Source organism: Amblyraja radiata, chromosome 29 (genome assembly GCF_010909765.2).
Source record: "Amblyraja radiata isolate CabotCenter1 chromosome 29, sAmbRad1.1.pri, whole genome shotgun sequence".
Classification (NCBI taxonomy): Eukaryota; Metazoa; Chordata; class Chondrichthyes; order Rajiformes; family Rajidae; genus Amblyraja; species Amblyraja radiata.
This window is the reverse complement of record NC_045984.1, coordinates 26,565,224-26,575,358: the sequence shown is the minus strand read 5'-3', so window position 1 is coordinate 26,575,358 and position 10,135 is coordinate 26,565,224. Positions and strand designations below refer to the sequence as shown.

The 10,135-nt window shown below is 42.0% G+C and overlaps 1 long non-coding RNA gene across 1 annotated transcript; it reads right to left on the bottom strand.

Annotated features, from left to right (window-relative positions):
- Positions 1–2,888: 2,888 nt before the first annotated feature.
- On the bottom strand, positions 2,889–9,661 carry LOC116989515. Its single transcript, XR_004416258.1, has 2 exons — positions 5,674–9,661; positions 2,889–5,199 (listed from the first exon to the last, which is right to left on the bottom strand). It is a non-coding gene; the product is annotated as an uncharacterized LOC116989515 (long non-coding RNA).
- Between the last annotated feature and the right edge of the window lie 474 nt (positions 9,662–10,135).

Below are 10,135 nucleotides of genomic sequence, written 5' to 3'. Positions count from 1 at the left end.
GTTGGATGATCAGCCATGATCATATTGAATGGCGGTGCAGGCTCGAAGGGCCGAATGGCCTACTCCTGCACCTAATTTCTGTTTCTATGAAACACAACCTCTGATGCAGCCACACAGCAGTCATTCTGTTGTAGGGCCTGCAGGGGGAACAAAGAGTTGCTGCATTAAGCAGACAAGTGCCAGTGAGTGAAAAGCACTTTTAAACAACTTTTCACAATCCGAGTTTTCCATCATTGCACTTTACATTCACTGATGTCCTTCTGAAATGTGCGTACAGTTGTGATGCAGCATGTTTCTCTGCAGTAATGCCCCTTGGACAGTAATGACTAGGCTGTGTATCTCAGGATTGTTGATGGATAAGCACTTGCCAGTGCAACACCACTGCTCTTCAATGAAGGAGTGTTGTGTGATCTCTCCCACCCCAGCTGGTAGGGAACATCCATTTTTATTTTTAGCATCTTTAACACGGCAGATAATCCACAGCAATCAGAGCTGGATTAAAGTGTGGAGAAATCTGAAGAAGGGTCTCGACCCGAAACGTCACCCATTCCTTCACTCCAGAGATGCTGCCTGTCCCGCTGAGTTACTCCAGCTTTTTGTGTCTATCTTTAAAGTAATTGATGCAAAGCCACAGAATATTAGAGCAGGTGACTACAGGTTTGGTCAATGAGGGAGACTTGAGTGAAGAATGTTCAAAGGTCTATCGTCAGGAACAGAAACCACTCTGTTTCGGGTGAATTTCCAAACATTGGCAGAGTCATCATGGTGGAGTGACAACATTCAGGGTTGAGCAAGAGGCCAGTTATACTCATGCTGATATCCCACAGGTTTATAGCGCTGAGGAGATTGCAGCAATGTAGAACAGTAAGAATATGTTGGAATTTGCACATTTAAAAAACTGTTTCTAAGACCTGGGTTTTAGTTTTAGAGATATAGCGTGGAAACCGGCCCAGTCGGACAACCGAGTTCGTGCCGACCAGCATTCACCCGTTCTATCCTATACACTAGAGACAATTCTACCGAAGCCAATTGTCCTACAAACTTGCACGACTTGAGTGTGGAAGGAAACCTGGGCACCTGGAAAAATCCCATGCGGTCACAGGGGGAACGTACAAGCTCCGTACAGACAGCACCCGTAGCTAGGATCGAACCTGGGTCTCTGACGTTTTAAGCAGCAACTCTACTGCTGCGTTACAGACCAGGCTAGTGTTTATTGTTCATCCTGAATCAGTAGATTGGACAGTAGATTGCTGGGTCATTTAAACAACCACATTGTAGTCACACATAAGACCGACTGGACACGTTTGGCAGAATGACATTCCTAAAAGAACAAAAGCAAATCAGATGGAATTTAATGACACATTTCTGCAACCTTTGTGATGTCAGCTGATAATATTCAGCATTCGCTGAGTTCTAGATTATTGACACGGCTGCAATTTGAATTTGAGTCGCAGGATTGATGACCTAGGTCTTTCACCTCTATAAGCAAGCAAGAGAATTTATATAATTGAGGGACTACTTAAGTGAGTGTCAGTGCGGGTCAACTGAGTTGTGAAGAGTGAAGTCACACTGTTTAAGACATAAAGCCATTTAAAACAATGCTGCCTAGTTTAAAGAAATGGGATGAAACCAGCAAGTGATGGGTTGGAAGTCACAGCGAGAGGGAACAAAGTTGTGTGGTAGTTGCTGCGCTGAAACAGGCAGAATTGAACCATTATCAAGGTGAAAACACGTGGCTTTGATGATGGTGTGGATATGAAAAGCAAAACTCAACCTAGTAGGTTCACATAGTTATGTGGAGTCTGGTTGTTTAGTTTAGTTTAGATACACAGCCTGGAAACAGGCCCTTCGGCGCACTGAGTCCACGGCGACTAGCGATCATCCCATATGCTGGTTCTGCCCTACACACTAGGGACAATTAACATAAGCCATTTAATCCACAAACCCACACGTCTTTGGAGTGTAGGAGGAATCCGAAGCACCCGGTGAAAACCCACGGGGTCACAGGGAACACGTACAAACTCCGTATAAACAGCACCTGTAGTCAGGAATGAACCTGGGTCTCTGGCACCGTAAGGCAGCAACTCTACCAGTGCGCCCTAACTTCAGACAATTGCCAGGGAGAGCAAACAATTAATGTGTAGAAATGGATTCTGCGACAGGGATTAAAGATGATGGTTTTCCAATTTCTCCAGCACTGGTTACTGGACAAAACAAATGACAATTTAGATACAGTGGAATGATCAAGAGAGAAGAGATCAAGTTGAAGGTGGGTGGCATTACATACATGTCAAAAACTGATACTGCTTTTAGTGTATATTAGCAAGGGGCATCGTGTCAATAGAAACAGGCTGTTCTGACAGAACATTAAAGCATCAAATGTTGTAAAGTAATAAAGGTCGGAACCTAAGGTACTCGAACTTCCAATGGGTTTTGGGTTGGCAATGACCTTGCATATTTAGTTTAGAGATACAGCGTGGAAACAGGCCCTTCGACCCACCGAGTCCATGCTGACCAGCGATCCCCGCGCGTTAACACTATCCTACACACTAGGGACAATTTACAATTATACCAAGCCAATTAACCTACAAACCTGTACGTCTTTGGAGTGTGGGAGCAAACCAAAGATCCCGGTGAAAACGTGCAAACTCTGTCCAGACAACACCCGTAGTCAGGATCGAACCCGGGTCTCTGGCCCTGTAAGAAACTCTACCACTGTGCCACCCCGTAAGTACTGACAATCCTTGGTATGTTAGTGTAAAACTATGATTTTTTGAAAACCATTATTATCAAGGGAAAATATTGTTTTTGGTGTAAATAGAGGTGGCAATCGATCAAAGCAAACAATACTATCAGAACAAAGCAGGCAGAAGCCGGTTTGAGACCACTTTCCCTTCAAGAATCAGTTTTGCATTTTTACTACAGAAACAACAAGCCAAGCACAGTATTAACAACTGACTTCAAATTTAGCCTTTTCCCCCCCTCGAAAAATACACAAAGAAAAGATTAAATCATTGTCTCCCATTTACTTGAAATTTCAAGAAGTGATCGTCCAAGCCCTCGAAAGGAGCCAGCTTTAAGTCCACAAAAGCTGTTTAAAAGTTCGGGTGCAGTAGATGTACTGTCTCTTCGTTATCTCATCCAACCTGTGTGTGGAGTTGAGGTGAGAGAAATAGGTTATAATGTCCAGGGCAGTCCACTTTGTTTTTGTTTTTGGAGTCCACAGCTTATAATGTCTCTTCCAAATGAAGGATTTGCCAATGGAAAAACATTTAGTATCACACTGGAGTACGGACATGAAGACAAGAGTTAGAGGAACCAGACAAAGTAAAGGAACCAGACAACCGGATAATCCCAAACTCAGGGCAATTCCATTTTTGTTCTAGGTTTTGTGTTTAACTTTGCGTCGCAACTCGCTCAGGGACGGTACTGTACACGGGCTACCGTGGCATGCAGTGGGTCGCCTTTCTTCAGTTTCATGTAGACAGCCAAAGTTCCAGTTTTCCCCAAACAAAAAGATAATGAAAAATATTGTTGGAGGCCACCACTGAGCTCTGGTAACAGTTTGAAGACTCTGCAATTGAAGTCTGGATCAGAAATAACACACAGTTGTCCTGCCAATACCCTGTTCACTAATGAAACACACTTTCTTCATTTTACACCAGACATATATTTACAGACAGAAAGCCAACACAGTTTATTCCAATACATTTGCTTGTGATAACTGGCATAATTTGAAATCAGACAGATATAATTTTTTTTTAGAAGCGACCACTTTGAACAGCGGTGATTTATATTTACACTTCTTCCCAGGCTCATTTTAAAATGCAAAAATAAATTGTGCACAAAATCTCTACGCTTACCCATACGTCTCCACCCTGTTTATCTTCTTGCACAAGAGAAATAAAAGTAGCTTGCAAAAGACATGTTACACCTGCATAAAGACTTACTGCACCCACCCTCCCTTCAGCTCGGAATCACTTCATTTAAATTCTTGCCAAAAAACACAATAAAATGATGACGGTTAATAATTAAAAAGGGAAATCTGTTTTCATGGCCCTGCTTGGTTTGCATATTAAACACCCCTGATAAATGGGTTTACCCTTGCTCCAGTCAATGCCGAGAGGACTTGTTCAGATGTTAGAGGGGCAGTGGAACAAAAGATAATTGTCCCCAAAACATGGTTAAGAACACTTGTGTAACATCACGAAATAGTGAAATTCACAACATTGCCATTCTAATCAGATGCCAAAAAATGTGGTACCTGGAGCTTTAGTCTGTTGGAATCCAATCATGAAACACTCCAATAAAGAGACAAATGTTGTGCAAATAAAAAGTCCCATTGCATTGTTACCAACAATTATTTTTTGTCTCCACTAGAAAGAATCTTTAAATTGGCCATGAAGCCCTCTTGTTCCAGATCTCTATTGAACATCACTATTGTGTGCATCTCTGATCAATCAACAGACTAGTCTCTGCTGGAAGTTCTGTCTACAATCTGATTAGTTCAAGATTTGTCTATTAAAAAAAACCTAACTTGTTTATATTTATTTTGCATGATTTACATTATTAAGAAATTATTTTTTATCTATAACCGCTCTTGTTGAAAGGAATAATTCCTGCAAATTCCTCACAAAATTATACATCTCAAAGGCACAATCCTAATCCACTGATGCTGCTTGACCTATTGAGTTCTTACAGCAATTTAATGATTTTACCCAACAAAGTGGTATTTTAGATTTGGTCACCCAATTTGTTTAGTACATTTGAGATGCATAATTGTACCAGGAACTCATGGAGTTTGCGGGTAAACGTTTTGTGTGCATTCAGAGGCTGCCCCATCCATTTTCAAGTATTTTTCCCCTCCAGATTCCAGCATCTGTTGCCTCTTGTATCTTTATATTGGGGTTAACCTAATTATCTGACTTATGTGAGACAGGACCACTGATATATTTTTGTCTCCTATACACAATGAGGAGAATGGCTCAGTCGTGTTACAGTCCTGACTGTTGTTCCCTCAAATGAAGCAATGACCCGTTTCAGCAAAAAAAATTGTTTTCAAATTGCAGATTTTTAATATTACTTTAGCTTTCCCCACTTCGGATGCTGTACTGTGTTTACAAAAATGTGACCAAAAATAATTGCACCTTCAGATAGTTTGTGGCACCTGAATATCTCCTAAGATCAGAAGGTAGCGAGCTTTCCTCCTTTCCACCTTGCTCTGGCTTAACATCTCCCAGCATTGAAGCCCCAGAAGGTCAGATTGCTCTAATGGGCAGGCATAAAAAAATCTGTCAGGTCAACAGAAGAAAGAATTCAAGGATGTTCTCTAAATATATTTGGGGAAAACATATTCTCATTGACTCACTATGCGTGAACCCTTGGTTCTTGACTGCTCAAAATGGAAGAGTATTCAGAATGGCTTTGAGAACCTCCTAGTCCATTTGCCAGGAGCACTGAGAAAGCTAGTACGAACCCCCCTCCCAATAGGCCACCTATCTGCTATGTCCGCCACATCCCACTCTACATGTGGCAAGTTGTGCTGTTCCTATGCCAGCCTCTTTAGCCACCCCGAACTGGGAAGAAACAATTCATTCTAAATCACAAGAGACAGTTGATGAAGAATCAGTAAACACTGAGCTGGTTGTTCTCAGACAGGACACGTCTTGGAACTTTTTCTTTTCACTAAAATCTACTAGCCTCTAAACTCGAGGGTTAGCACCGTATTGAGAATTTGAGTCTAGGATTTCATAACATTATACTTGTTCAAACATCAATCATACTGTATTCCTTTCCCTGCATAATTAAAAAAAAACTGATAAATAAATTTTTTGCTGTGATGATCTGTCTTGGCATTCTGATTATATGGCACAGCACAATTTCAATGGCACACAAGTTTCCACTGTTGAGGAATCTCTTACCAATGCTAGGTATGTCACAACCATACGCGGGTTGGGGAAAAATACTGAACAAGTCCTCGTAGTGGCGATGTATAACTGGAGCAAGGGTGTATAGCAGCAATGAATAATGAGAAGGATTTTTGGAGCAAGTCTTTACATACACCGATGATTACAATGTTCATTGTGAAGGAACAATAACCACATCTACTGGTAGTGTAGGTGTTGTGTATGGACTGCCTGGTTCCTAAAGTTTCACCCTCTTCTTTACGAAGCTGTTGGAGATCACAGCACAGCCTGAGGTGTAGAGTGCCGACCGATTCCCACACTCTGACCAATGCAACGTCAACTTTTAATATTTCTGTTGATATCACTTTCACAAGTTTTTTTTTTTAAAAGGGAGGGGGGGGGTAAGATCAAGAATCTCCCGCTAACAGACAAGTATCTGAATACTTGTGCCTTCGTTTGAGATTGATAAGTAGTTTCTTCTACCAATGCTCCGCCAAGCTGGGGTCAAATTTGAGGCCGTTTTTCCTCATGTTATGGATCGGGCATCGAGAGCTTGGAGTGAGATCTATGAAGTATGATTACTTCACCCTGATTTTTAGTCTGCACCCTCCCGTTCCTGACATCTTCACTTTTATTAAGAGCGAGATGCGATAAGAGTTTCTAGATTGTAACCCCCTGATCCAAATCATTAGTGTTTATGTGAATCTTTGTAACCCCCTAATCTACACGGCCACATGCACCAGGAGCTTTTGGTGACTAAAAGTTGTGCATATTATAAACATAAAGCAAGTTTATTTATTGTTTCAAATTAACCTGACTGTTCTAGGCTGCATGTGCAGCCAAGGAACCATTCCCTCTCCTTCTTGGGTGACCATTCCTTTCTGACCAGGGGTTTCCAGTTTTGAACATGTGGACAGATTCATTACTTTTTCTTTTGAAAATGGGACACCCTCCCCCCACCCACCCAAACAAAACAGAAATATACACTTGAATTAAGTCAGTCATCAGTCGGCCCTGTACACCAAGAAAAAATGCATTTAGATTCAGAACAGAATATTGTGAAATATTAATAATTCCACACATCATATCTGATAGAAGTATTGAGGTAGATTGTCCCAGAAAATTACATCGCACCATATCCTTCTGCCCCATTTTCAGCAATAATACATATTCATACTTTAAACCTTTTTTGTTTTGCGTAGACTGTAAATTGGGATTCTGTACAGTGATCTCTATAACATTAATAAAAATAAATAAAATATTAATTTTTTTGAATATAAGAAAATCTTCAGAATTACAAAAGTTTGTGAATTTTTTTTCAGGTTATTGTAGTGTGAAACAGCCACTAAGTGTATATTAGAGTGAGGGGCTGTTACTTGGTTTCTGCTAGGTTATGTTACATTAAGGAAATCTAGGCACGTTAGAGCTAACAACTGTACACTATGTACAACAAAACGATTTCTATTAATAATCTTGTTATTGTCCTCCCAGACTCACTATAGACTCTCTCCCATCCAAAAGGCAACACAATTGTACATCTAAAAGGCCTCGCCCACTAACCTTACTTCTCTTACCTTTCTCCCTTTCGCCTGACAAAAGATCAACACTCCCTCTTCCCAGTCGATGCTGGACTGGCTAAATGTTTCCAGCAAACTTTATTAGCTATTCCACTCTATCCACCTTTCAGGCTTTAAGACTAGCCTTGAGCAGATGATTCAGAGATCTCAATAGGTGGAGACAGATATTGTCTTTCCTTTTGGTTGATGGCATGGTTTGCTGATGAGTATCTTTGATCTGACAGCATAAATCCCCGTCGTGGCTGACAGGGATCAAAGTCCTGCGTCTTCCCAACCAAATACTGCAGTGGCTCAACATGGTGGCTGGTGTATCTGCTGGTAGGGGAAGGGTACAATAAATGTCAGACAGCTTTAACTCTTACTGCTAGTTCTCGGCTCCTTCCCACCTCTCATGAGCACTTGCAAGTGAGCAGCCTGGCAGAGAGAACCAGCGAGTTATGTTTAACGTGGATAGATAGGCAGGCTGGCAGAAACAGTGTAAAAAATACCTTGAAAAACACTGCCGGGATGGTTAAATACAAATGGAGTCGCACTCACAATTGAAACATCTCCTTGTAACTGGCCACAGTTTCCCACTTGGTGTGTAATAACAGTGGCAAGTTGCCTGCTTGTACTACTCAAATTGTTATCTCTCCTCCACACCCCAAATTCCTGGAATTCCCATCCAGTTGGCAACATCTCTGGACCAAACGTTTCACAAAGAGGCAGGATGCAATGAATATTTATGGTTGTGGTCAGTTCTTATCTACAGACGTTGGTGTTGCAGATTGAGGAGGAAGGTAATGACATCCTCCTGGACCACCTGCAAAGAGGATAGCAGCTCGAGGCATTTGAGCCTCATGTCCCTGAACTAGTTTGGCAGCCAAAGGGTGAACTAGAGAAGGCTATGCTTCATGCTGAGTGCACATAAGTGGTTGTGAAGTGGGCAGGCAATTTAGAGAACTCCAAGGAGTAAATCATGTTGCCTAGTCAGAAGCAACAGCTCCTGCTGGGAATCGGATGACTGATGAGGTAACTATTTGTACTTGTAAACTGAGGAAGATTATTCCTCCGTAGATGGATATGACTGAAGTTTATATTTTCAAAATCTATTAAAGAAGTAAAACGTGGAGTTCTCAAACATGTAGACTTGTATTTAGCAAAACAAAAGCTCACTCTGACAGGGAAAATACTGGAAGTTTTAACAGTTAATGTAGACTGTTTTCGACCAGAAACGTCACCTATTCCTTTTCTCCAGAGATGCTGCCTGACCCGCTGAGTTACTCCAGCTTTTTGTGTCTTATCTTCGGTTTAAACCGGCATCTGCAGTTCCCACCTGCACAATGTGGGCTAGTTGCTTCGGTTGGCAATGTCCAATCAGAATTACCATGAAAATATGAGCTAGTCGACATTGCAAAGGGCAAGTCACAAAACTGTCATCTCAGCATTTCTCCCAATCTGAGAACTGATGGTTGCATGGTTAGGATCAGCATACGTTCCTTTCCCTGCTCCCAAAGCCCAGCCATTGAAGAGGTTTTTAGCCCAGCTTTTTTAACTAACGGAGTGAAGCACAAGGAAGAGGAAGAGTCCACTGAACAGGAGTCCACCTTGCCCACCTCCAGCTAAAGATAGTTACATTTTAATGGTAAGGCTTTGGATAAGATTGAGGATTTGTAGATAGCCTGATGAGTATCAGCCACTGGGCTCGATGTTCGTGACAAGGACCCTCCATTGATATCTTTCTATATTCATTTATAGGATTTGGCCTGGATGACAATGCCAGTATTAATGGTCATTCCTAATTGCTCCTAAACCAAGGACACGTTTAAGAATCATGAACATTATTAGCCTGATATTAAAAAAATATCTTTGTGGGGGGGGGGGGGGGGGGGGGGGGGGGGGGGGATATTAATTCCTTGCTAGCTCCCTCCCACATCTCCCCTGCACTCTCTGCGCCAGATAAAAGCAAGTTTAAAATAACAAACCTAATTGAATCTACATTACCAGATGATGTGTTAACTTTAGATTTAATGTTTGGCACATCAGCCTCTTTCCTGGTTCTCTAGAGAGCAGCAGCTGACAATGAGAGTCTTGAAGTCCCTTCGCATTACCTGCACCTAACCCCTCCAACAATGAGTCCAGCACTGCTTACCAATCCAAACTGAGACTGGATTAGTGAAGGAAACTTCTCGCTTCCCCCCCCCCCCCCCCCCCCCCCCCCCCCCCCCGCCCCGCTCAGCTATGCCCCTCGAAGCGAGTCATACACAATATTGATTTTAAGGTTAGACTGTTTTGCCTGTGATGTCGACGACTCCTTGTCTCTCACTGTCTCTCAAGTTACATAAAGCTTTAAATGAGTTCTCTGAAGGGCAATGTCTGACACCCAGAGCTTAGTTTTGTAAATATTTTGCTTTGCTCCCTGACAACTTCCCTCAAATGCCAGGGGCTGACAGAGAAATCACTTGCCCTGCTCCGAATGCTACAGAGAAAACAAATCACGCCACAAGGACTACTGGCCCTCACAGGCGTCGTTTTGATTACTGCACAGCCTTTCTCGGAGAGGAGAGAATACAGCAAACATCGATTTTTGTACAAAAAGAAATAATAAAAACCCACAAAAATAAAGAGAGAAACCAGCAGCTATTGGTCTGAGGAACTGTTATCCAACCATTG